The 27,898-nt window shown below is 42.5% G+C and overlaps 1 long non-coding RNA gene across 1 annotated transcript; it reads left to right on the top strand.

Annotated features, from left to right (window-relative positions):
* Positions 1–11,146: 11,146 nt before the first annotated feature.
* On the top strand, positions 11,147–26,411 carry LOC141923721 (uncharacterized). Its single transcript, XR_012623386.1, has 3 exons — positions 11,147–11,220; positions 21,013–21,152; positions 25,848–26,411. It is a non-coding gene; the product is annotated as an uncharacterized LOC141923721 (long non-coding RNA).
* The last annotated feature ends 1,487 nt before the right edge of the window (positions 26,412–27,898 follow it).

The following is a 27,898-nucleotide window of genomic DNA, read 5'->3' as shown; positions in this document are numbered from 1 at the left end:
CTTCTATGATTTATTGGTACCTTTACAAGGGCATGCCACCCAAACAAGCAAAAAAAAAAAAAAATTTAAAAGAATACCTTTCCGAAGATGGTCCTTGCCTGTCCCTGCAGTGAGCCCGGTGAGGGGATGAGTCCCTCTGGGAAGTCCCGGGGGCACCCAGGGAGTCCTCTGTCTCAGCGGCTCCTGCAGCTGGACAGAGAGGGTCCTATCTGGTTCGCCAACTGAAACAAAGAAATTAACTCAACAGTCAGGATCCAATGTAACTGTTAAGCAGGTATTCTTTTATTAGCAGCGCTGGAGTCACCCTGGGGATTCTCCACCATAAGGGCTCCCAAGAATTAGCAAGGAACGTCAGTTTACATACACACAAATCATACATATTCATTAGATTTCCTAGAAAGGGGTGTCTTATGATAATGAGTTCCCAGAATTCATTTACATAATCTGGGCATGCGTAGTGAAAATAGGGTGAGAGTCTTCGGTGGTCAAGGGAGGAAGTAAGTAGTCTTCTCCACAGTGTTCACTAATTGACCCTCTTTCTGGAGCATGTGCTGTGAAGTAAAGTCCAGGTGTCTCCCTCCTAAATCAGCAAAATCATTTTCCCTATAATAGAGTCTCTGTGTCTCTTTGTTAGAGCCCCCCTTATCTCATTCTAGGAGTTGCCCAAGTGTCCACTGAAGGCCTTGAGTCTGCTATCAGTGATTTATGTAGGGAGCCTAACAAGCATTTTAGTCTTTCCTAAACAGACAAAGAGACCTAAGAAAACATTTGAGAAGTCAGGATTCCTTGAGAAACTGATGAAGCAAAACACAAGCAAAGCTTTGAAACAAATGAAGCAAAGCACAAGCAAAGCTTTCATACATCACATCACAGTTTAGTCTTAATAATTGTCAGAAATTCATTTGTTTGAGCCCTTTCATTCCCTTTCACAGCACAAAACTAGACAAGTCCATAATACATTGGGTGTTGCTGAGGCTTACAAAATCAGTTTAGACCAGTGACAAACTCAAAGGAAATTTATTTTAACCAAAATTGTTTAACAGGTGACAAAACAGAAATTAAGTCCATTCCAATCAAAATTGCCCAACACTTCAACAGATATTAGTAAACCACAGGTTCAGGTTGCTGACTTAGGATCCTAAGCTTGGAACAATGGTGCAAAGCGTGCAATCATTCACCTTTAAGATGAGGGCTCTCAACCTCAAAGAGTTTCCTTAGGCGTCATCCCAACCCAAGGGGAGAGTCCTCAACTGCACACCTGCTGCTCCAAGGAGGACTGACTCAAAATGTCCCTCTGGCAGTGCTCTATTTATACCCTAGTCAAATCTGATCTGTGCTTGTTGGAAGTGTGGGAAACGCAGAACAGTGAAAAAACTGCAAAACACACATTTCCTTAACACATGGTGCCCAGAACAAACACAGGATGGGTCGGAGATCCAGTGATTTGTGTTGCCATGGCACCAAGGAAAAATGCAAAGCAAGGTGGAGGCTGCGTGGTCCTGTTCTTCCGCATTTCTCAAGGAATATTTGACACAACTATACAGATTTGTCTCCTGCTCTTCTGCTTTTCTCAAGGAATGTTTTGCACAACTCTGCGGACATTATTTCCCATTCTTCCCACAACAACTGCACCGCATTGCACCAAGGAATGTGCTGTGTCGTTACTCGAGAAACAATGGCTTGACCACAGTCCCACCCGCTCACACATACACACTTAGATAAATACTACCCTGAGTTTGTCTCTAACTTGGAGGGACGATAATCCGGTACCAAATCAGAGGGACAGATTGACAGGTTTGTGGTACTTGCCCCCCCTAGAAGGGATGCCTTTTGGTGAGATTTGGGCCCTTGGCTATGCTGAGTGATTACCTGGGAATTAAGTGTGTGTGATTGCAGTCATTTTTTGTGTGTAGTGCTATATCGCCAACCTGCAGCTTGTGCATTTATCGTAGGCAATCTCAAAGAATCTGTAGATGTTGCATAAGAATAAACCGTACTATTCGTGTACCTGACTGCTTCTCTTGAATGCAACCGGACCTACAGCATACGGGCTGTTCGTGCATCTGGTGTCAGGCCTATGGTTACGGCCATAATTGGCATACCTGTTAAGAGATAAGTCCAGCTGCCCCTAGCCCCTCTAATCTCTGAGGACTGCCTAGAACACAAGGAGATTAATCTCTTACCAAATTATTTTGTCACCTTAAATGCAACAGTGGTCATATATAGTTAACAGTCTAGAAGTTTCTTTCTACCCAGGTGTTTCATTGGCTGAGGGCCCATCTCCTGGCCATAGTCTATGCGACTTCATCCTGCTGATTGGGCAGCCTGGCTCCCAAGTCCCAACTACTAGTTTTTTCAACAGCTGAGAAGTTTCTAGTGTTGTCGGGGGGTGGGGGGGGGTGGAGGGTGCATTTGCCGCATTGGGAGAGAATTGGCTGATGGGTCAGACTCCAAGGGTTATAGTAAATGGGGTCACATCAGGCTGGCAGCCAGTCACCAGTAGGATCCCCCAGGGCTCAATTTTATGGTCAGTGCTCCTCAATGTTTTTATAAATGATCTGGACACAGGAGTTGAATATACATTAAGTAACTTTGCTGCTGATACTAAATTAGGAGAAGCTGTGGACTTCCTCAAGGTTAGAGAGGCCCTACAGAGAGATCTGGATAGACTAGAGAGCTGGGCAATCACCAACTGTATGAAATTTAACAAGAGCAAGTGCCAGATTCTTCACCTGGAATGGGGTAATCCTGATTATACGTACAAACTGGAGGACAAGAGGCTGGACAGCAGCCCCGTGGAAAGAGATCTGGGGGTTTGGGTTGCTGGAAAGTTGAATATGAGCCAACAGTGTGCCCTGGCAGCCAAAAGGGCCAACCATGTCCTGGGGTGCATCAAGCACAGCATAGCTGTCCTGGTTTAACCAGGATAGGGTTAAGTTTCCCCAGCAGTGGGGGGGGAGCTCTAGCCGGGTTATTCAGATACCATGCGGACATAACATCCTGGCAGGTCACATTTTTCCTGGCGGGGGAGCGCGGTGCACTCGTGGTTTTGTACATCGTGCTTCAAACTGCTGTATTTGGTAGCTATTTTGCTCTGTTCATTGCTATCACTATTACTGTTATTGTTATTGTTGTTGTTTGTTGTGTTGCTATTGCATTATTGTATTAAACCTTTCCTTATCTCAGCCCCGGGGCTTTGTATTTCACTCCCTTTGTGGGGGAGGGGCAGCGGCCGCATGGTCTCAGACCCCGGCAGGGGCTAAACCACCACAATAGCTAATTGGTTGAGGGAGGTGATTGTCCCACTCTAAACTGCACTGGTGCAGACCCACCTCAAGTAATGTGTGTAGTTTTGGGTGCCTCAATGTAAGAAGGACATCAAACTATTAGAGTGTGTCCAGAGGAGGGTGACCAAGCGTCACGTCCCACTGAGAAGAGGGAGTCAAGTGACTTAGATTTGTAAATCCTCAGTGGAGTGGACAATGGTGAGACAAGTCTCAAAGTGCATACATAAGCATTTATTAATTTCCCATAGCGTATTAATTGAATGCATGATAATTGACTAAGTATATAACAAATTATATCAAGTGGTAATCGGATTCATAATAATTGACTAGGTATATTATGACAAGTGGCACGATATGCCTTGTGTTACTTAATGATAACAAGAAAAAGGGGGTAGAAGAGAAGAGAGATGATATAGAGATGGGGATAGGGATAGAGATCACCTGTCCGGGTTCCTGCATTGCTCCCACAAATGAGGGTTCAGGGATGCATCCATCTTCTTCACTACTGTTATCCTGGCCCCTCCCCAATTTATACGCACTTTCCTTGGGTCCCTCCCCCAGGTTGACCTACATATTGATGTATCATATGTATGAGGAGGACTAAGCTGCTTCTTGGGATGTCGCAACTAGCATAATATTGTTAATCTTCATTAACATATGCAGGGGTGTCAACTTTAATGTGCATTTCATGGATAATGAGGCAAAGGTCATTCACCAGACAGATGGCCCTGAAACTTTACAAGATGCACCAGAGCAGAACCGTCCTGTCTCCACTGGGCTTCCTCCTCCAGATGCATCCCGTGCTATCCAGGCAAGTTTCCTCCCACATGGATCACACAAAAGATAAGCAAGTGTCAACCTTATCAGCTCACTGAGCACAAAGTCTGCATTATTCAGACTCCACCTTATCCACCCTGTGACTATAAATTCATTTTAAGGTACTTTGCAAGTGTTTGAGACATTCCTCAGAAAGGCTCAGAGGGCCTCTATCTCCCGCCCATCTCTTATCTTTCTCTCAGTGTTTCAGGGAGTTACAAGTTGTCTCCTACATCAAGATGGTGAAAGGACTCAAGGGCAAGACTTATGAGAAGCCGCTGAGGCTTTGTTCAGCTTGGAGAAGAGAAGACTGCGGGGTGACCTCATCACAGCCTACAAGTTCCTCAAGGGGGGCAGTGGAGGGGGAGGTGCTGATCTCTCTCTGGTGACCAGTGATAGGACATGAGGAAATGGAATTAAACTGCATCAGGGGAAGTTCAGGTTGGACATTAGGAAAGGTTCTTCACTGAGAGTGTGGTTGCTCACTGGAACACATTCCTTATGGAAGTGGTCACGGCACCAAGCCTGTCAGAGTTCAAGGAGTATCTGGACAGTGCTCTTAGACGTATGGTTTAGTTTTAGAAAGTCCTGCAAGGAGCAGGGAGTTGGACTCGATGATCTTTATGGGTTCCTTCCCACTTGAGATATTCTATGATTCTGTGATTGAAAATCAGTTGCTACAGAAATGAATATCCTTCTCCTCAATATGCCAAGCAGATTTCATGAGCCAAACAGATCTAATGTAAATGAGGAATTCAAACTTGTTTCTTTATTAAGACAAGCTCAATATCATGCTATGTTTCTAATTACCCTTGCACACATACACATGACTTTTGGAAACACGAGTCCACAACCTCTAAGGTTATAAAGTAGGTATGTTTATTCAGCGCTGAGGCGCACGGGGGATTGCTCCACCACAAACGTGCACCCCTCTCATGGCACCTTGTCTTGGCTTTATGCTACAAAGCATCACATATTCATAATATGCCTATACATATGCATGACCTATCCCCGCTTCGTATTATAATGAGCCTAAAAGTGTTTTTCATATGTTTCGCCCTGGTCTCCTCCTAGTTGCGCCTGCGCAGTGTGTCCTGGTGGTCATGGGTTGGGGTCACAGAGATGAAGTAGCTCCTCTTCCTCACTGTTGAACTTTTTACCTCTGTTCCTTGCTCAGTCTCTGTAGCCTCCTGGACTCAGGCCAGACCATAGGGTTGGTTTTGGCCAGTTTTTAAGGCTGTCTTCCTATTCCATCAGGAAGCGTTTCCTCACAGCTTCCATTAATCAAGGTTTTCATATTGTTCTGCTCTGTGGCCCATCGACTATGATCTATTATCCTATTTAATCTTAGTTATCTTTTAACTAATGGGCCTCTAGCCCCTCGCCTGACCTCTAAGTCTTCCATCTTTATCTCTAAACTAAGTTATACCTTCATTTCTTGAGTGCCTAATTTCTATATCCTATTTTAATTTCCTAGCTCCTCATCTCACACGCACACTCACAAGCACTTCAAAACTTCCCATTACAGTAGAGAGATCCAAAGTCTGTTGCAGCAGGTGGGCTTGGGGTGCTTATCGGGTATTGATTTTCTTGTTGCCCAAGGCTTTATGGTTTCTTTGCCACTCACTGCTTAACCTTTTGGCAATCCTTGACCTTTGCTTTTTCCAGATTCCAAGCTACTGGAGCATGCCTCTGTGAGAGACTGAAATGACATATGACTGTCTCAAAGCTTGCTTGTGTCTGTGCAAACCTCAAGGACAAGCTGCTGCAGCCTGTGGATAGGTGTGGGGAGTGTTGCCCAGGGAAGCGGGAGTGTATTGAAGGATGCACCCCCCATTCCTTTGCAGTTGCATTGTCAAATTCCTTAGACAAGCCTCAAAGGGGCAGATGTGTACTGACCTGGCCCCATCGTGTAGCCATTTGTGGCTCTATTGTGTAGGCCAGACTCCATGCATGCATTGCTAATGAACTGTAAGAGGTAAGCATTTCTGCCCAGAAGCTGGATGCAGCAAAAACATGTAGGACCAAAGAAAAAAAAACTAATGGTGTGCAGATATGCTAATCAGTGGATACGATGAACTTAAAAAGGCAACAGAAAACTTTGCTCGGTGTGGTGTGCATCTACCATCAAAGCTAGATCCATGTGCACCCACTACCAAAGAACTGAAGACTGAAGACCAATGGAATGCCACTGGATCCATGGTGGTGACTATTCTTGTGACTCTATCCCGCATGCTTGCTTTATTTCTGTCTTTTCCTTCCATTTGTCCTATCGCTACCCCTCTTCATTTTTTTAATAATAAAAACCTGGTTTGGGTATACGGCATTTGACCTTGTCTGTATCTTAATCTCGCTCTTCGGATCATATCGAAACCTCCCCCTGAGATGGGAAACTAGGAAATTAAAATAGGATGTAGAAATTAGGCACTTAAAAAATGAAGATATAACTTAGTTTAGAGATAAAGATAGAAGACTTAGAGATTAGGTTAGGGGCTAGAGGCCCATTAGTTAAAAGATAAACTAAGTCTAAATAGGATAATAGATCAAAGTTGATGGGCCAGACAGCACAACAATGAAGGAACCTTGATTAATATGAGCTGTGAGGTAATGTTTCCTGATAAAATAGGAAGATAGCCCTAAAAACTGATCAAAACCAACCCTATGGTCTGGCCTGAGTCCAAGAGACTATAGAGACTGCGCAAGGAACAGAGGTAAAAAGTTCAACAGTGAGGAAGAGGAGCTACTTCATCTCTGCGACCCCAGCCCATGACCATCGGGACACGCTGCGCAGACGCGACTAGGAGGGACATACGAAAATGACTTTCAGGCTCATTGTAATACGAAGCGGGGATAGGTCATGCATATGTATAGGCACGTTATGAATATGTGATGCTTTGTAGCATAAAGCCAGGACCAGGTGCCACAGGAGGCATGCACATTTGTGGTGGAGCGATCCCCCATGTGCCTCAGCGCTGAATAAACATACCTACTTTATAACCTTTAGGTTGTGGAGTCGTGTTTCCGCAAGTCACCCCAACGTTGGATCGGGACAGCCTCCCAACCTAGTGCTGTTTGTGTGGCACCCCTGCCCGCTTCCTCCACTGTCAGGGATGGCCTCTGCTTGATCAAGAACTGAACATATTATGCAAACAGGGGCTGCCTATAACAAGGTGTGACCAGCAGGATGATGCAAACAGGAACGCGGTGTAATGAGCCTTGGTGTGTGGCTGAACTACAGACAGGAGAGCACTCTGAAAAAGTAAGAGAGTCAAGGATAAAGTGAAATCATTCTGTTTAGAAAGCTTATAACATAAGTGAAACATAACCACCATGAATTAAGTGTTGGAAGGTAGTGTCAGGATGCAAGCCTGCTCTATTTGAAGGCTGATACAATCTAGCATTTATATCAGTTACACTGCATTAGGCCAAAATTGTCTAGGTAACTGTGTTGGAAACACCAATTTGAGGAGCAGGAGTAGCAGAATTAAGGACGATGAGGAAGAAGTAGTATGGGGAATGTTGTTTATTTTGGGAGGAATCAGGGCAGAGACAAGCAAGTATGTGTAGGGACAGTGTAAAGGTGGGCTCAGGGAAAGAGCAAATGGATAATTAGGTATAATTCGAGGTAAAGAACAAAGAAGGGTGGGAACTTTTGGCCTAGGACTATGAGTGCTTATCGGTGGTGATATTCAAGAATGGATGTACATATCCTGGTTTCAATTTCCACTCTGTCCTGGGGTCTCACACTCATTTTAATCTCAGTCCATGGCATGTTTTGTTAATGTGTTTCAGCTCATCTAGATGTCCAGATTCCATTGTAATTGCTCTATGTTATGTTGGTTTTTAAAAAGATTAAGTCTGAATAAACTCTCCAGGTCAAGTTACTATCATTTTTAGTCCACACAGAGTCTATTTTCTTCCAGTCAAAAACCTCCATCAGCAACAGTGTTGTTCCCAGAATCTTGAAATACAAACAACATTATGGACCCATTGCACTGACTTTCCATAATTCTCAGAGTAGTGAAGGCAGACGCACTCATTATTCCTATGATCATGACCAATAATAGGTGGAAAATCTATTTTCACTGAAAAAAAACCAGTTTCGCTTGTGATGGAGATACTGTCAAACTGGATCCATTTTTTCTTATTACCTAGATCCATGTCATGGCCCTGAGGGCATCAGCAGCCCTGAGTGTCCCTGCTCAGCTCCCTGGGGGCCCTACCCTACCCATGGCTCAGAACCCCATTTCAGGTCCCTCCCAGGGTCAGTCCCTGCCTCAGTGACACTGCAATAGTGCCAGTCTCCAGCTCCCCACAGCCCTGCCCTGACCGGCCGTGGGCCCCACTGAGCTGCGTCAACCCACAGGTCAATGTCCTGGCACAGCCTTGGCCCATCCCCAGGGCCCTGCCCAGCCATCCTGGGGCTGTGTCTGACCCTGGTTCCCCTCACTGGGCCTAACCCTGACCCCCATCCACGAGTTGATGTTCCAGTGGTGCCCAGTGCTGGGGCTGGGGCTGCCCCTGGCTGCCCTGCTCCACAGCTGGGGTGGTGAGACAGCCCCGGCTGCCTGCCCTGCCCTGCTGCCCATGGGAAAAGCAGGCAGTCAGGGCAGGCATCCAGATGAGACTTGGCTGACTCGGCTCACTGATGTCCCTGCCTCCACTTATATACTCTTTTCAAGAGCAGATTATGTATTATCACGCTCTACGTGGTTGTACACCAAACAATTTCAGTGTTGCAGTAATTAGAAGCTGGGAGCACTGTGAACTGATGTTTATCAGTAGGGGCAGGATGTTCGCTTTGTGAACTGAGAGTAGATCATGCAGACCAAGCCACGTCCTTGATTCCTCACCAATCTTCCAAGTCCTCGCCTTGCAATGAATAACATTGCTGTCTAAAGGATATATAACAGCAGAATATTCTTACTAGTCCATAAGTTTGAACTGTGATGCATTTTTCATTATGGCATTTCATTGATTTGATATGACAGAGGACCCATCCTATTTATAGTTACAGATGGACCTTGTTTTATGTCAACAACTTCAAATAAAAAACTGTGTCCCCAACCTCTGCATATATACATATTCAAAGTGGCACATTCACTTCTATCATTCCTACTCTTTCAATCTTCTACTTCATTTTCTCTTTTATCTCTGACCATTCCTGATGCCTCTCAGTAATCCAGTTTAAAATATCTCCCTCTGAAGAAGCTTCTAGTAAAGTTAAGGACATAATGAACAGCATCTTCATTCAAAAAAAGGGTTTGAAATAACGAAATCCCAGTTGCCAATCAACTGGATCTTCTTAAAACTGTCAAGATCAGGGATAACTGTGTGGTGGTGTAATTCCATCCTGTTCCGTAGTCCCGCCCCCCCCCCCCCCTGCTGCTGGGCCACATACCAACCTGAGGAGTTAAGTACTGCTGATAGCAGTAAACAAAGCATTCAGACCCCTTTTGATGAGGCTGACTCAGCCCTCCTTATCACTTGGAAACTGTGATAAGAGCCCATCACCTCCTAACCACATGGGAGAACAATAACAGAATTCCATACCCATCAAGTTCTTGCAGAACTGGTGGAAGACACCAGAACACCTCATTGTTGGAGCTAGGCCAGAGTGATAAGTATCTGACAAAAGTCAATTATCTTGGACCCTATAAACAGCAGCCCCAAGTGACACCTTTTGAGTCTCCTGGACCACAGCCCTGACCAGCATCTTCCCTGAGCTGTGATGCCTCTCAGGCATTAACTCCTCGAGGTACCGTCCACTGACAGAGCGGACATAAGGCCAGGGTGAAGTTGACCCCCTTGGGTCTCAATTATTGCCCATTGAGGAATGCCGATGCATTGTACTTACTCTAAACTCGAGAAGAGGGAAATTTTAACTTTGAGCTAGCTTCTCTTTCACCCACGCTCTCTCTGCTTACTGATATGTTTAGGTATACACAGTTACTTTCACGAGTGTGGGGACATACATATTTTACTGGATCCAAATACTTTTTTCTGTCTGTGTGTTTGCATGCTTTATATTTGTGAATGTGCTGTATATATGTATAGATTTAAGGTACCGTATAGTGAGTGTGAATCTTGTCATCTTTGAATCTGTAGTTAAGTTGCTATTTTAATCGTAACATATTTTACCAAACTATTTTGTAAATCTTTAAATTGGTTAATGATTAAGTGCTGCTAATCATTAATAAATCTTGATTTGCTGCTAAATCATTATCATGTTAATACTTTCATCTGCAACAAACTGATAATTTCAGTCCTTCCTGCTCTTATTCACTATCTTCCATAATGACTCTGTAATGGTTTGGTTTTCATGCACCACTTGTGCAGTCAGGACAACTGAAGGTCATTCAGCACTTGCAACCTTTGCTTCATCCTCAGACCTTGGGGCTAGTTGTGGTCACTAAACCCTTGAAACAAAGGCCTCCAGGTGAGTGACATGAAAAGGCCTGAACCATAGGCCTTGAACCTAAGTTGACTGCTGAGTGAACCTAGAAGTTGACTTCTGACTGAACCTCCCGACCAGCATATCAGCATGAAATATGACCATGGTAATATCGTCTGAAAACTATAAATAAGGAACATATATCTTTGGACCCTAAACCAGATGTTTCCTAGGAAAACAGGAACTCCTCAGATGTGCCCGGGATCCTGGCCAGATCCGAGATGCACCTGAGCGAGGCAAAGTCAATCTACCAGATGCTTCCGTGCCCTTTTTTTTTTTTTTTATATGATTTGTTTGTTAGACTTTATAAAAGCAGGACCCTCTCACAGAGAAGATGGAGACCTCACCTACAAGTGGACACACTGTGTAGGACTTCCCAATTGCCGGGAACAGTTCTCTGATCCTTAGCTGTGATGGAACTCCCCAGCTGAAGCACGGATCTGGATGATGGTAAAGTATTAGGGCAACTGGTGATGTATCTGTCTGAATCACTACAGCTAACTCTATGTGGTAATGATCAGGTGCATTACCTTGCTTATTCTTTCTGCTGCTTTGAACTAAAGTAAAATAAGCTTATCTTTTTAACTTGGTGTCTGTGTCCTTTCTGTTGACCCCGTCAATCGGCAGAACAGTGAGTCAGTGACTTGTCGAGTTACATGTCAGGTATGTTTCCAGTTATCGTGTAGTACATTGTATGTTTCTTTATTACTCTGTCTTCTTTTCCCTCTCCTGTTTTCTTGATCTTCATGTTTCTGTTGGGCACTGATATTTGCTGTTACTGATTGTATCACATGCCTCAGGCTGGTAATTTCTCTAACGGGCCTATCCACCATTCTTCCATTCAGTTTCCCAATCCTGTTCCTCTGATAAGCTTTCACATATCTGATCCACAAATGGTTCCCAGACTGACTCATCCAGTTATCAATCTCTTTATATGGATTCTTGTTTGAAATAATCTTCCCATCTCCTGACTTCCACCACCTTTTGGCTCAAGTAAATATCCAGAATTATATTCCCTGTACACAATAATCTGAATCTCAAACCACTCATCCTTTTATCACCTGATGATCTCTAAAATCACTTGCAGGTCTGCATACTGGGATTACCTGCCCAGAGATTTGTCCCCATAGATGTTCAGGGCTGCACATCCAATCTGCCACTTAACATTGAACTTCCAGCGGTGAACCAAATTTTGCGTTTGCTGAAATTATGCATTCATGCTTCAAAGCCTTCTTTCCATAGGGTATTCTTTTACAGTGGTTGGGCATTTATATTTTGGTCCTTCATTACGAAGGGCATGATATCATAACCTGAAGAGAATCAGATTTAAACTCATACCAGTAATATGCCATAATTAGATACATATTAAGCACAAGCAGTTGAAAAAAGTGTTGTATGCATGTATTATTTTACCATTAATGTATAAAGTGAATTTTGAAGGTTGCTAGAACAGGAAAGTATCTAGTCATTAACCCTAGAAGAGGACCATACTGGAATGTGCTGAGACTATTAGGACGCTACACCCAGATAATACTATCAAGATACTATATGTTAAAGTATGTTAAGCTACATCAGAGAAAGTATGAGCTATGCTACCAAGGATTTATATCTTGATAGATATAAAACTCATGGAGTCACTAATGGAAATGCTGTCAGGAAACTATATCTTGACAGTGTAGCCTAGTAGCCCAGGTAAAGTGGTGTTGCCATTGTTGGTACAGAGGTCAGAGGCTGTGATTTAGTTTTGTATTGCTTCAAGGCTGGGATTTGTCAACAGTTGCTTTGTCTGGGCTTGTCTTGGCCTGCCTGGGCCTTTGGTTTAGCTTGTTGAGCTGTAACAGCTGTTGCCTAAGAATCAGATTACCTATAGTGTTACCTACCTTCTTTTAACTTTAGTTAGCTTTGTGCAATTGTGTGCTATACTGTTATAGTAGTTTTGATGTATTTCTGTAGCTATAGTTAGTGAAAATAGGTCATTATTCTGTGTAGAGGGAACTGTCTGTGACATAGAACTGTAGAGGAGTACAAGTGCAGGATGATAGCACAGGCCTTGAAAGTACAGGCACCAGGTGATACCAGAGGCCCCAGGGTGATAAATAAATCACCAGTGGTCAATTACTTGTCACTAAAGGAATGCAGCCTTAAAAGCTGGATAAAACTGGTTTCAAGAATAACAAAGAGAACAAAGAGCAAGTATCCAACTTAATATAAACTTAACCACAGATAGTGAGTTTTGGTATAATAAGGAATTGTGAAGCAGTAAAGAGAGAGGAAAATGTGGTGCATGTTACAAAATTCTTAAAAATAAATCCAAGCACAGACCCTAGAGTGAGGAAGAAGTTCCCCACCATCAACATCATATTCCTCCCAGTGAAGAACAAGGGACACCAATGAATCACCATAACGCTCCTTTTCAAAAGTTGCCACTGTCAATCTTTGGGGCCAGAGGCCAGTGGAAGGACAAGTCTAACACTAGAGAACAGGGGTAGATATGATGAATTTTCTGTACAACTGTTTTAACTGCTAATTAATGTGGCTTTTTCTGTAATAATTACATGAATTGGACAAATAATGTTGGATAACAATGCTTTGCTGTTAAGACTTCAGTTATGCAAACAATAAATTGTTTGTGCTAGTGTTATCCAAAAAGCAGATTCATGCCCGACATGCAATAACCCAATCTTAAGATGCTCAGAAAAGATATTGTATTTATTCAGGCCTGAGCGCTTGGTGGACTTTTCCACAAATCAAGCACCCCAACAGCAGGTTTTCGTGTTCCTTTTACACAAAAAATCAGAGGTTAGTACTTTTTCAGACACACCTATTAGATACTGATTGGTTAGTGATTAACATACAATTATAATACGGCTTACATAATGCTTCTACTACTATGCTTGCTCAGGGGAAGGGTCTTAACCTGGGCAGGGGTCTTTTTGACCTGTGGGTGTGTTTTTTAGTATTACAGTGAAGGTGGTTCACTTCCAGGACACTCAGAAGTTAGTTTCATTGCCAAGTTAAGTAATCCTAGGCATTCACTTTTATGGTCCAGGATGTTCTGCATTCTCAACACAATCCCAGACATTCTCTTTTATGGTCCAGGATGTTCTATTTATTGTCTAGGGTTTGGAGATCAAAGCTTGTTCTTAACAAACTTCTTATCAGTAATCAAGGTTATCATCTCGCCCACTATTCAAAGTCTTGTTCAACCAGGTTTCGAAACCTCATAATTGTCCCCATATGTGAGGTAACTGTGGCTACTAGCACCATTGTTAACCATGGCTACTGGCAAATGTGAAGTATACTATATCACTAATAAAGTGTATTTCTTCAGTCCACACAAATGGTACATGTTGCAGCCCAATATTGAAGAAAACCAAAAACCTGTGATTCAAACATTGCATAAGGAACATGTTATTTATTCATGTGCAGAATCTGTTGAGAATGCATGTAACTGGTATCAGAACTGGAACCATCTTTAGATGTGCACCTAGGACTGCAACAACAACAAAAACCACACAGCACTAGCAGGTTAATGGTTGTAACTCCAAAATAATAATTGCTATAAATGGCGTGGGTACTAATTGCCTCAGAATCATGTGTGCAGAATCAATCACTGCCATTCTACAGTGCTACATATTTCAGTTTTATCCTATTAAGGGCAAATATACCACTGATGTTTGTGTTGCCTCTGATTATTTTCACTTGAAGCCTGTTGTAACACGAATACAACAATGAGCTGAGAGATGAGGTTTCAGGAGTATTTGCTGGTTCAGGCCAGGATCATGTCAGTGATCCCGATCAGCTATGCCTTAAAGGGGATTTTAGGATCTCTGACCATACATACCTGGAATATCTGTTTTGTCCAAACATTTTCACAGAATAACAGAATCATCTAGGTTGGAAAAGACCTTGAAGATCATCTAGTCCAACCATTAACCTAACACTGACAGTTCTCAACTACACCATATCCCTAAACGCTATGTCAATGCGACTCTTAAACACCTCCAGGGATGGGGACTCCACCACTGCCCTGGGCAGCCCATTCTAATGCCTAACAACCCCGTTCTGTAAAGAAATACTTCCTAATATCTAGTCTAAACCTTCCCTGGCGCAACTTGAGGCCATTCCCTCTTGTCCTATCGCTTATTACTTGGTTAAAGAGACTCATCCCCAGCTCTCTGCAACCTCCTTTCAGGTAGTTGTAGAGGGCAATGAGGTCTCCCCTCAGCCTCCTCTTCTCCAGACTAAACAACCCCAGTTCCCTCAGCCGCTCCTCGTACGACATGTGCTCCAGACCCTGCACCAGCTTCCTTGCCCTTCTCTGGACACGCTCGAGTAATTCAATGTCCTTTTTGTAGTGAGGGGCCCAAAACTGAACACAGTAATCGAGGTGCGGCCTCACCAGTGCCGAGTACAGGGGTAAGATCCCTTCCCTGTCCCTGCTGGCCATGCTATTCCTGATACAAGCCAGGATACCATTGGCCTTCTTGGCCACCTGGGCACACTGCTGGCTTATGCTCAAACATGGACTGTATCATCTGATCGTTGCTGACTAGTTTTTTGCATTTGTAGCTGGGACCAGCTTGCCTTTCTGATGTGTTTCATGGCAAGACTATTACCTGTGCTGTTGGCATGGTAGCTAAGAAGGATATGTTGAATCCAGCATTTTTAGCCTTACAGCTTGAAAAGTTGCTGTTGGGTCCCAGCCTCAGAGGAAGGTGCTAATGAGAGATTCTTTAGCTTATACCCTGGAGTGAATTAAGGTGAAATTACACTAAATGGTCAAACTCAGTACAAATTTATTGATTACACGTTTGAATCACCTGAGGATTTAATTTTCTGGCAATAAAGCAAAACAATTACCCTTGTGCCTGAGGTTACTAAAAGGAAGGAAAGGAGAGAAAGGGAAAAGAGAGAGAGAAAAAAGAGAGAGAGAGAGTTCACCAACCTGGAATCCAGTAGCATCCTGCACAGTTGGGTCTTCCATGGGTGATAGGTGCACACACACCAGTGCAAAACCTTTAAGCATAAAAGTCTCCACCCTATCTCCTCCCTCATGTTAGGGAGGAGTTGCCATTGTGAAAACTATCAGACGCCAGGAGTCTGATCACGCACTTGGCTTGTGTTCCAAGAGGCCTAGATATGCGCAAATCAAATTGGGGGATCGTAGGATGGTGGGAGTTCTAGGTGACCAGTGTTTCACCTTGAGTAAAGGCTAAGGTTCAAGGAAGTTGTATGTCACAAGACTCTATCTTGGGTCTGCTTAGCCAATTTTTGCCGGCCTGTATCCTGTTGTTGCATCCATTGAGGGCAGGGTCTGGGTTGCTGTATCAAGCAGTCTGTTTAAGACAATAAAGTTCTTACATGGTTTCCATGGTTGCCCATTTTAATTGTCTTACAACCTCTTCCTGCCTTGGACCCCATTCCCACTCTGTTTCCTTTTTTAGCAACTGTGTTAGCAGCTGTGCTATTTCCGTATATTTAGAAGTATGCAGGTGCAGACTGGTGGTGCAGTTCTCCCAATGCCATTCCTAGCAATCCCCTACAGGAGCTTGCATTTCACGCAAAGGTTTTAGTTTTGGTTTACAGTTTGACATTTCTGATGTAACAATTGTATTTCTAATCATCTGACATTCATCTACACTAACTGGGCTTCAACTGATTTTGCCGTGTGACTGTTGCTCAACCCTAACAGATGTGTATTTAGTCACTGTGTAATTAATCAATGTGTTTAATCATAACCACATGTGTAATATATTGTTCTGTCCACTTGAAATACTGTGTGTCTTTGATCACCAATTGCATATATTGATCCTAGGAACTGTAGGTTTATTAATGTGATAAGGATATTAGGATGTATTGCCAAGGGACTTTTCAAAGCTAAGTCCACATCCCAATTACTATCACTGGTGATGAATTTGTATTGTGAGCAAAGTCTACAAGAATGCAGGTGAGCACAGGGCTGGCCAGCCTCAGCACGGATGGGATCTGCACAGCATGACAAGCCATCCCCAGAGGCTCATCCAATGCTGTGTCATCTCAGGGTTCCCGGCAGCAGAAGGGATGTAAGATTTTATAAATTGCTATCACCTTTTCTGGGACATTAATAAAATAACTATTTTTCTTGAGCATGTTTGTGCCTTTCTTGTTGGGAACCACAAAGAACTGATACCTCCTGACTCAAAATAATTATTAGCTTTTTAAAATAAACTGCTATTGATGTGAAAACTTTGATATGAAAGTAATATGGCACTGTCTTGACAGAGAAGACTATTCATGCAGTGAGTTAGCAAAAAGGAGTTAATGAATATGTGGTAACACTAACATCCCTGAAGAGAGAAAAGAAAGAGAAGAACCATTCATCGTGAAACTGCCCTTCACTACAGAGAGACCAGCACCTGACTAATGACTCATTTGGTTTGGGTGAAACTGATGTAAGATATCAGCCTCCTTATAGCTTATGTTTTTTCTTTAATCAGACACAATAATATAATTCGTTTAGCAAAAATTCATTGAGCTTTATCTGTTGTAGTGCCATCATCTTGGGTTTCTATGGTCAGCTTTTTAAGTCAAAACTTGCAGACTTGCCACCTGCTTCTGATACTCTTGCAACTCAGTTATCCTCTGTGCAACAGCAGTTAAATGTACCTACAAGTCTATAACTTCATCTTGTATTCCCTGGTTTGGTACCTGCAGAGTGTAATTATTATATTGTATTTCCTATTTGGCTATTCCATCTTTGAGAGTAAGTACATGCTCTTTTCCTCTGAGAGGGGATACCCTTCTGGATGACATAAGGCAGATGCTATTTGTTTCTTTTTCACTTATTTTGTATAAATTATGATATCTATCAAAACTTTTTTCAGTGTCAGGTAGGGCTGCACTGTCCAGTCTCGTTTTATCAGTCCAATGACTAGGGTCCTGCTCTTGAATTATCTGTAGGAGAATGGATGGGTGCTCCACCACATAACTTCCATTTTCTTTTCTTTAGTTCTGAATCTATTTATTATCACCCAACACCTACAGCTGGTCTTCCCAGAGCTATCATTTTCCTTATGCAATAAGTCTATGTTGCTGGTAATGTAGCAAAATGAGAAAGAGAAGGTGCTTTTTGTTTTCAACGATACTGATTTCACTCATACTCATGCTTTTATACCATCAAACTTACAAACACTAAGAGTACCTGTCACATTCAAGTCATCTTGGCCAGACCACTAAGAAAGTCATATGCAAGGAGGACAAGGAATACCGGCTGGAGAGTGGTCATCGTATCTCTTTTGACTGGGGAAAATGAACTGGTTTTTGAATGTGCCTTTCACTCTTCAAGGTACTTCTGGAGCCGACAGTGATTGCAATCTTTTCTCTTTTCATCCTGTCCAATCTTCCTAACTTTGCTGATTTACTCCTCTTTGTATCCCTTTCTGGATATTTTATGGATCAAATCCTGTTCTTTATCTCCCTGCCATTCTCTCTTCACATCTTCAGTTCTGTTCTTCATTTTCCCAGTATGCTCACTGATGTTCTGGGACCTTGGTAACAATCTCGTCTCTATGCCACCAACACTCACTATTCTTTAAACCCTTCATTACTGTTTCTGCTGTTGCTTTTGGACACATATGTGTATTTACCAACCTTAATGGTTTTATTACAGATCTCTGCATCAATAGACCCAAGCACTGTATAGAAATTGCCTTTTTTTTTTTTTTTTCCTATCTAAATTACACATCACTGTGTGGTTGTGTGGTTCCCACCTTTTTTCTTTTCCAATGAATAGATCCAACTGCTTCCTTTCACAACAAAGAGGCAATGGTGGAAAGATGACCTCTTGCTTTCCCACCTTGGATTCTCTGCCAACTAATGCAGCAGTTAATGAAACAAAACTCACTACAAGACCATACAGATAGGGAAAGTGATTTTTATTAAACTTTATAAATCATCTGACTCTGTTTACTCATATTTTCACCAATAGAAGTATCAGTATGTGTGTCCAAGTAATCTGACCAGGATGACTTGTGCATGACATGTAGGACAAGACATGCCAGTACTGAATCCTCTCTACAGATCGTCTTCATTGCTGAGAACAAACTGCTTTTGGATAGGCCTTATATAGCCTTTAAGAGTCAACAGTTACTCCCATCTTTTGCATCCATATCTAGTTTCACTCCATGTGAGTCTTAGGCAACACTGCTGAGTCAGTGCTGTGCTATTGTTTTCCCTATCTAGTCATCTTCTGGCTCCAGGTCAGTTCCTTTTTCTTCACCTTATCTTATGGTTTCATTTTCTTGTTATCTGGTTATTGAATGAAACCATGCGTAGGTTGCACTGTGATCAGATGAACTGCTGACCTTAGGTAACAAGATATGCCATTATTTTAGTCCTTGTTCTACTGTTGCTTCTCATGTTTCCATTTGCCCAAGCACATTTCCACTCTCACTTCATTCAGAACAACCTGAGTATTTATGACACAAATGTCTGTGTAAATTCCAAATAAAAGTTTGGAGTTCATTTGCAGATTAGGAATTCAAGTTGCTTTCTTTTTGTACGTTATTGATCACTAACATAATGTATATAAGTTAAAATCTAGTTTTATTTACCTATTCTGTTGTCAGACAAGTCCTAGCTGGACTTACCATAGGAAAGCTCTTTGCTTCTCGTGTGGTTTTTCTGTTACGCCTTCCAGTTCTTCTATATCTTTTTAGTAAGAATGCTTTCAGCATATGCTAATATACTGTCATAAAGCTTGCTAATGCATATTCAGTATTTGTGGACCTATCAACCTAGGATCATGTAATGTCTTAAGAACTGAAGCTTATCAAATGCCCTAAAAGTAGGCCTACAGTTTTCTTGGCTTATCCTGCTGAAGAACATGTGTGTCATGCACAACATTGCAGAGAACTTAAAAGCGTACAAAATGTTTTGTGACAAAACAAGATCAAAACCAAGCCAGTGATTATCAGCTACAACAGCCCCAGTCACCATTTGTTCAGCTCCTCTTTTGGGTTTCCTTAATTTTCACATGGAAGAGTCCCAGTCACCATACAGTCTGATGGAAATACTTCATCCCAAAGCTAGGCTGGTAATACCTTGCCTGTGCAGGGCTAGGTTCTGAGGTAACTTATAGATCTGCCCCTTTGTTGCATACAAATCCTCTTTAACATACTTGATTTTTACCTCAATGCTAAACAGCATGCTGTCTTACATGGGTCAGCTTGCAGCCTAGTTTATTTGCAAATTGGTCTCTCTCGAGAAGAGTCTGAGGTTGTCTGGAGTACCCCGCCTCTGAAGGGTACCTTTGCCACTTAGTCACTGATTCAAATAGACTAAGCTTGACTGAAGCATTTGTAGAGGCTCAGCCTTAGGGATCTGTGGTAATTTAAATGTTATAGTTATCATTTTTCTTCAGGTTTTTATAATGGTTTGATTTGATTTCTCTGCTTTCCCATCAACTTGGGGATTATCTAGTACCATGAAAGTGTGTTTTACAACCTGTTATTTACAAATCAGTTGAACTAATTCTTCTGTGAGGTATGGTTTGGTTTTATGACACTGAAAGTGCCTCCTTTGGAAATCACATTGTACCGGGTCTGGCTGAGCCAGAATTGGTTTTCCCCTGTAGCAGCCCCCATGGTGCTGTGTTTTATGCTGGGAGCTGGCAGGGTGTTGATAGCACACTGGTGTTGTGGCTACTGCTGAGTAGTGCTTACACAGCACCAAGGCTCTTTCTGACATTTCCCCCCCCACAGTGGGATGGGGTGGGCAAGATCTTGGGAGGGGACACAACCAGGACAGCTGACCCGAACTGACCAAAGGGATATTCCAGACCATATGACATCTGCTCAGTATAAAGCTGGAAGAAAGGAGAAAGGGGGGGTTCACCCTTGGTCCTCCGAGACAACCACTACACTTATTGGAGCCCTGCTTCCTGAGAAGGCCTGACATCGCCTGTTCATGGGAAGTAGAGAATAAATCTGTTTTCTTTTTTTTGCTTCCGCGTGCGGACCTTTGCTTCGCTTTGCTTATATTAAAACTACTGTTGTTTTACCCACAAGGGTTGTTTTGTTTTCCTATCTTATTTTCTTTCCCCTCTTTGCCCTGTTGAGAAAAAAAGGGGAAAGGGGGGGAAGTGATAGAGACTTGGTGGGTACCTGGCATTTAGCCAAGGTCAAACCACCACACACATATTCTGTCAGATATGGTAGTGCATAAACCTCTATGCTATCCTTTTCTAGGCGAGAGTTTCAGTCAAGTTGGTTGATTATATTGACAAAGACAAGTAAATAGTTATTTGCCCTTGCTGTAGTTTGCGGGAACCCTGCATAAATGATGCAAATGTCATTGTGATGACCATGGTTCTTGAGGTACTGAAAATGAATGAGTACAAACCTAACTGATGTGGTCCACATCTAAAGCATGATGGACCTTGGGTATTGCAAGCTAAGAACCTTCCTTTCACAGATGTTTGTCAACAGCTGGATACAACTGCTTCTGCAGACCTGATAGTTCAGCAGCCCAGTTAAATCTGAATCTGATGCCTGTTGAATCAAAAGCAAATCCAGAGAGTCTCACTTCCACCATTTCCACAATATTTTTTGCAGGTAAGTATCCTCATTCTCACAAATCTATTTATTTCTAAGCAGCAGCATAAATTCTGAGCTCACTCTCCTTTGAACATCATCATAACTCTAATTTTCTAGACACCGTCTTCCTTGTGGGGCACATTTCTTTTGCAGTTATTCCTGTGCCCTTGATGTGGATTTCAGCTGTGTCTCAGCTGTGTCTCAGTTCCATACCGTCAGGAGCACTGTATATTCATTGTCCCCATGCACACTGAAGTTTCCACTTTAAAATCCACTGTAGGAAATTGGTTTAATACAGAGGGAAGCATTTGCACCAACAAAAATAACATGCCAAACATAAGTTCACTAGCTATTTTCATCAGCTCCCACTGAAACTAGAAACAGCAGTGCATGGGTGGGGTTGGCACCACATAGATAGAAGGCAGGGTAAGGTTTGGAGGAGTGAGACTTACTCCTATCCTATCAGCTCATTTGCTTGTGAAACCACAGCCTAAAAGTAAAGTTGCATGATAGGGCTGAGCCAATCTAAAGGCTCATCATCACCTTTTATTTTAGGTTTATTTTGCTGTAAGAATATATAGTGCAACTCTGGGCTAGGTTCTTCATTTGGTGGTATAGGGAACAAGACTTCACAACTGCCAACAGTTTTGCTTATTAATTACATGAGTAAAAAGCTGTGAGACCACTTTTCATAAGTACATATTTCTGTAGATCTTATTGGCACTGTGCATCTTTCTGCCCCTTCACAGTAGTACAGGCATCTCACTAGGGTCAGGACAGATAATGCAATATAAAAAGTAAGTGATTCTAAATACACCAGGTTAATACTATACTTGGGCTACACAGATCAGGTGAAAAATGTTTGTCAATAAATAAAGAACTGAGAAATTATGAAAATCCTGACAACATTATTCTGCTGACGTACCTTATTGGAGGGGAAAAAAACACTCCCACAAAACCCCTGGATGAAAGCAATTTCTGTGTAATGCAGAGCTCCAACTTGCTCCCAGACAGTCCACTGACTCACAGAAGGTCAGATCTAAAGCAGCAAGGGTTAAGCAGAAAGCGTTGCCCAGTCTTGCCTGAGAGGGAGTGGGCAGGAGTCTTTGGCAATAAAGAAAGTAAATGGGCTGGATGGGCAGTCAGGCTCAAGTGCTTCTGAATCAATTGGACCCTCTTCCCTGGCAGCTCAGGGATCCCAGCACCTGTGATGGGCATGGGCTGGGGATGCAGCATGGTGCAGTTCTCCTTCCAGGCATGGTACCACAATCTCCTTCGGGGGGGGGGGGGGGAAGTGCCTGGAGCTAGGAAGAGTTGTTAGCTGCTGGTCCCCCTGTCCTGGGTGACCTTTCCAAGGAAATGGCTTTCTGGTGTCTCCCTTTTGTTCATCACTTCCTCACTCAGCCCAGGATTCACAGCAACCCCTATTCCCTGCTGGTGCTGCCCCAAACACCCCTTCAAAGCGAAGAGCTCCTTTGTGTTAATATAAATCTGAAAAGACTGTAAGAATCAGTGTAAGTTTCTCACATAAATATGGGACATTTGAACTAATTTCCCAAAGCCAGTTTCATTTTTGCACTCTCTGAGTGTACGTGTGGCTCTTAGTTACATGCAAAAGCCCTACATGTAACAGTTGATGATCTGATGGGAAAAAACAGAGATCTGAGGATTTGATGGGACCACTCACTGTCAGAGGTGGTCTCTTACTGAGTTCATGTCTCCTATAATGCTAGAGATAGCCATGGTCTTGTCTGTGATTTTTAATGAGTGAATAGTTCTTCTTTTGCAAGAATATAAGCAGCTTATTAAAGGCCAGCTAACACAATCCATCCTTATATTAGTTATCTCAAAGCACAGTGTAAACCATCCTGCCTGGATAAAAGAAAAACAAGGTGGAGAGACAAGGTCACACAGCCTATTATTTATTGTATCTCATCGGAACAAACTAATAAAAACCCAGTGTTTTCCTGGATACATATTATCACTGAAGATAATTAGTTACAATAATTTGTAACTAGTACAAATCAGTAGCAGGCCATTTTTCTCATGCAAAGAGCATTTAGTCAGATCTGGTGTAAAGGAGAAGCAGCCCAACAATTTAAATGTAGGTTAACTAGTCAATTACTCTATGCTAAACTGTGTTTACTTGTCTATCCATCCATCTAAAGCTTTTGCACCCTGTTAACCAAATTTAATAAATTGCCAGTATGCCTGGCACATATGCTAAAATGTATATATGTATAGACAGTATTCTCACAGTCCTTTACTATCTCACTTAACTAATAAGCAAAATTACTGGCAGCTGTACAGTCGCATTCTCTACACCAAACAAAGAATCTATCCCAAAGATGCATTACATGTTTTTATAACAACATAAGCACTGAATAAAAGGCAGATGAATAGAACTTCCTTTCTCAAGGCTGAACTTTCAAGACATAGAAAAGCTGTGATATGTTTCAAGAGTAAAATCTATGGATTTATACAGGTTCATGCCTGTATAAGTAGTAACAGCAAGTTCAGCAATTTATATCTAATTTTGAAAAAAAACACAGTGCCATCAATTTCTGTCAGATATTTGACCATCTGCCTTTTCAACTCTGCTGTGTTGCCTCGTTGGTTTGCCAGAGTTACACTGGTCTGAGTTACCTGTTCCAGGTAAATCATGCCTTTGCCTTGTCTTGAACATTCTGGACTGAATATATACTGTTGTCTCCTCTCCTGTAGAGAAACATGTTCAGGCCCTGTTTGCTATTCTCCATGGGAAATCCAAGGAAATCTTCACTGGAAGCCAGTAAAACAGTTTCTGTCTCTAGAGAAAGGAAGTAGTAGTACTGTATTTTCCTGCTGCCACCATAAACAGTTGTCCTCAACAACTGTTGAGGACATCAGTCCTCAAAAGCTTTTTGATAATTCCCAAAATCTTCCCTTCTACTTGGATTACCCAAATGACAGGCTTGAATACCTCCATCCCCCATATGCTTTAAGCATTTTCTGAAAGAGGCAATAATCCCCAGGAAGGCACATGTCAGACTCATTCAGCTTATTAACCACTGTGACCAGGACGTCCCAAGAGGAGATCCTGGTTCTCTCTCCTCTCTGGTAAGAAGACTCAGTTTAGAAAGGTGCCACTGGACATTCCCTACAAGTGCAGTTTCTTACTGCATCTTACAGTGGGAATATATAAAAGGATATATTGAGAGCTGCATTAGCACAGTGTACTGCAAATGCTTCAACCTATGTGCACAAGAAGGCAGAAGACATTGTCAGCTGTTTTGAGGTCAAGTGAGAGACATGCTTCTACCCTGAGAGGTGAGGTTGCCCCAAATACAGCTGTTAGCATAAGAGCCTCACAGACAAGCAGCACACTTGAGAATCATCTCAAGGTACCCCTTCTCCAAGGACAGATGCATTCACCATACAGGAATGGGACAGATGGACATAGCACCAGCATGGGTTTGTCCCTCAGATCCCTACAGAGGTCAAGGGACTATCATATAAAAGGGCTGAGTCTCTTTTTGCTGCCTAAAGTCTGAGGGACCTTCCCATGTAGAAGACAGATAAGCAAGCACATCTCTGGAAAGCTGTGATTATCTACCCAAACATCACTTCATAAACTTTGGTAACTATCTCTCCCTGGGCTTGTGCCTGGATTTTCCCATGACACATGGTTAGCCTTTTTCTTTAGGATGATATGAGCCTACATCATGGCATGAGTGGATTCCATTCAATTATTTTCAAGTTTCTGAGATTGTTGCAACATCGGAGGAGAGCTGCAAGGAGCCTGTCAGGATAAGACACAAGCAGAGAATACAGCCTATACATGTACAGGAAAGGGGCATTTCCTTCCTTGAGGAGGGGGGGGGGCGACCCTGCCTAAATTTTAGAAATCTCAATAAAATTTTTCTCTGTAGTTCTGCCTCAGTACATTGGAAAACAGAAAAAAAGGCTGTTGACATACTGAGGACCTTGTAACTTCAGTTAGGAGTTCCTTTAGGTGCTGAGTCTGCCTTCTTACTCTGTAACAGCATTCATGAAAACTATCTATGGAAACTTGTTACAGTGTTTAACAAGTAACATCATGGACTGAGTGTGAAAAGTGGTTCATGGGAGAAAGTCACAAGGTCATGTGATAGGTAATGGCCACTTTTTTTCTATTTTCTAATGTAATGAATCCTTAATCTAATCAAAATACAACAAATGGTTATTATTAGTGTAGCCAAATTACAATTATATTCATATGCATAGTCCACATTTTCTATTTAGTATGGAAGAAGTCTAAGAATGCCATTTAAATTTTCACCAAAATTAAAATTGTTACACAAAAGTTTCCAAGCATTTAGCCCTTTTCTTTGGTGTTATGCTCTCCCTTTCACTGCCCATCTGGCTCCTAAGGTTGATGGATACAGCATGGGAAGGGGTTATGGCAAATTGTCAGCCTTCCAGACCCTCCTCTCATTGGAAGGATGTGATGTTGATGGTGGGCAAGAGGTCTGATGGTGAATATGTTGACAGTTTCTTCCTCCTCATCCTACAGTCTGCTTGGCACTATTTTATACATTTTCTAACATGCAACTTGCTCTTCTTTCCTGGGTGTGCGTCTGTAAGAGACTGTGTCAGTTGTTTGTCTCGGCGTTGCTGTTGCAACATTGCCACTTCCTGAGCCATGGGGTGGTGTAAGAGATTGTGTTGGACTGTGTCAGTTGTCTGTTTCAGCACTGCTGTTGCATCACTACCACTTCCTGAACTTGGCCTCAACATCCTGTTGTTGTGAAGAAGTACACTCTGAAGAAGATGAAATGTTCCCAAAGAAACCACAGTATCCACCTGAAGCTGAAGCAACTACACCTTTCGTAATGCCTATCAAGCAGCGCTTGCACGCAAGGCCGGGTGAAGAGGAAGTCAGGGTGAGGAAGACGTGCAGAGGCTGAAGGCATCGCTGGTTGACTCCCCTGCAGTTACAACCAGCATAAACACCTGGGCATGCGCACATGGAGGAAAACAGGGCGGCGAGTATGATAATGAGCTCCATGGAAATGGGCGGACTCTTCAAAGAAATCATGGGGACTGGGACAATAAAAGGACTGCATACTCTTCTCTTGGGGTAGTCCCCATCACCTGCACTGAGACCGAACCAACAGGACGCCGCTGAATTCATGGTAACTGATCTTGCTGCACCTATTCTATTTGCTTGTTTAGTTGTTCTGACCTTTTCTGCTCTCTCTGTCCTATCGCTATTACCTCTTGTTATAGAAATAAAGTTTGAAAGGTTGTACGGCATTTGACCTTGTCTGTGTCTTAATCTTGTTCTTGGGACCATATCAAAACCTTCCCCAACATTGGATCGGGACATCATCTCTATGTTAGGACTGAATTTTCCATTTTACATTTGATGGATACTCTTTCCTTTTTCTCTTTGTTACCCCTAAGATCAGTTTTACCCAGCTCCCAAGGGGTCATTCCTTTAACTATCAGTAACTGGCCACTGGTGAGTAGTTTTAGCACCATCCTGTGCACACATTCAAGGCCTCTGTTATCCCATGCACATGCGCAAGACCCATGCACAAAGCTTCTGTTATCACTGTGCAACTACATCTTTGGGCTAGTCATAAATAGTTCATTCCACTCTGAATGAATACTTGTTCCTACTATCTGTTTAAAAACTATGGCTATACTGCACAATTATACAAAGCTAAACAAAACCAAATTGGGCAATAGCCAAATGATCATTAGAAAAATGTTGTTACATATTAGAAAAAACTAATAGAAAACTCTGGGCAAGCCACAGCCTGTGCAGGCAAAGCGTGACGAGTCCCGAGACCTGCATTGTTATTTTAATACAAAGCCTGTGACCTGTAACTCGTGAATAAAGCACCATATCTGCTGGGCTACAAGGATATGAATTTATGACTCAAATAACCTACAGGGACTTCTGTTGATACAGAATCAGAATGACAGTTACAGAAACTGGCCAAGTTAACTTTATGAAGGAATATTTAATTAAAAGATGCACCAAGTGCTACTTCCATCTGTCATCTACTCTTCATCCTATTGCAGTGACTAGCGTTGCTAGCTCTAAAGGCTCTTTTTGGTCTCTGTGTCCTAAACAATCTGGAGCATTAAAAGTACTGTAGCTAAAGAAAGCCACTTTCATTCCAAAAATGCTTTCACCACACACACTTCTGAGAAATCTCTACAGAAACCAACGGAGAAACTGGAAGCTGGTAGCAACAGCTGCATTGAATTAAGTGCATTGCAAAGGACTCTCAAATACTAAAAATAAAAACAAGAATGAGAAAAATCAACAGCCATTCTTTTTTGTCTCTAATAACAATGGGTGTCCTGCACCAGAATTCAAGGAGTAACATTCCTCTCAGGGCTCTCAGCACCATTGGATTACTGCCAGGAAACTCCAAAGCTGGTCTTCAGAAAGGACAACTAGAGCTTTTTTCTGCTGGCAAGCACTTGGCCAGCTTCAAGACACTAACACATTTCACTCAAGAAGGTATCAACACTTGTGTGCCTCTAGCAGAACAACACAAACTATGAGTTTTATTTGCTCTTCCTTTATACATTGATGAAAGGTGGTGTGTATTATCTTCCACTGCATTTCAAAGAGTCTGGCATCTTGAACCAGAAATACGTACTGATCTGTGTATCAACATCACACCCTTATCATGCAGGCAGAGAGTGATCCCTCTGGTACCCCTGCCTATGTTCTTACTTAATGTGAGGACCATGCTCTGTATAGAAGTACCCACACAGAT

Source organism: Strix aluco, chromosome 5, assembly GCF_031877795.1.
Source record: "Strix aluco isolate bStrAlu1 chromosome 5, bStrAlu1.hap1, whole genome shotgun sequence".
Lineage (NCBI taxonomy): Eukaryota > Metazoa > Chordata > Aves > Strigiformes > Strigidae > Strix > Strix aluco.
Note: the sequence above shows the minus strand (reverse complement) of the source record. Positions and strands in the feature narration are given on the sequence as shown.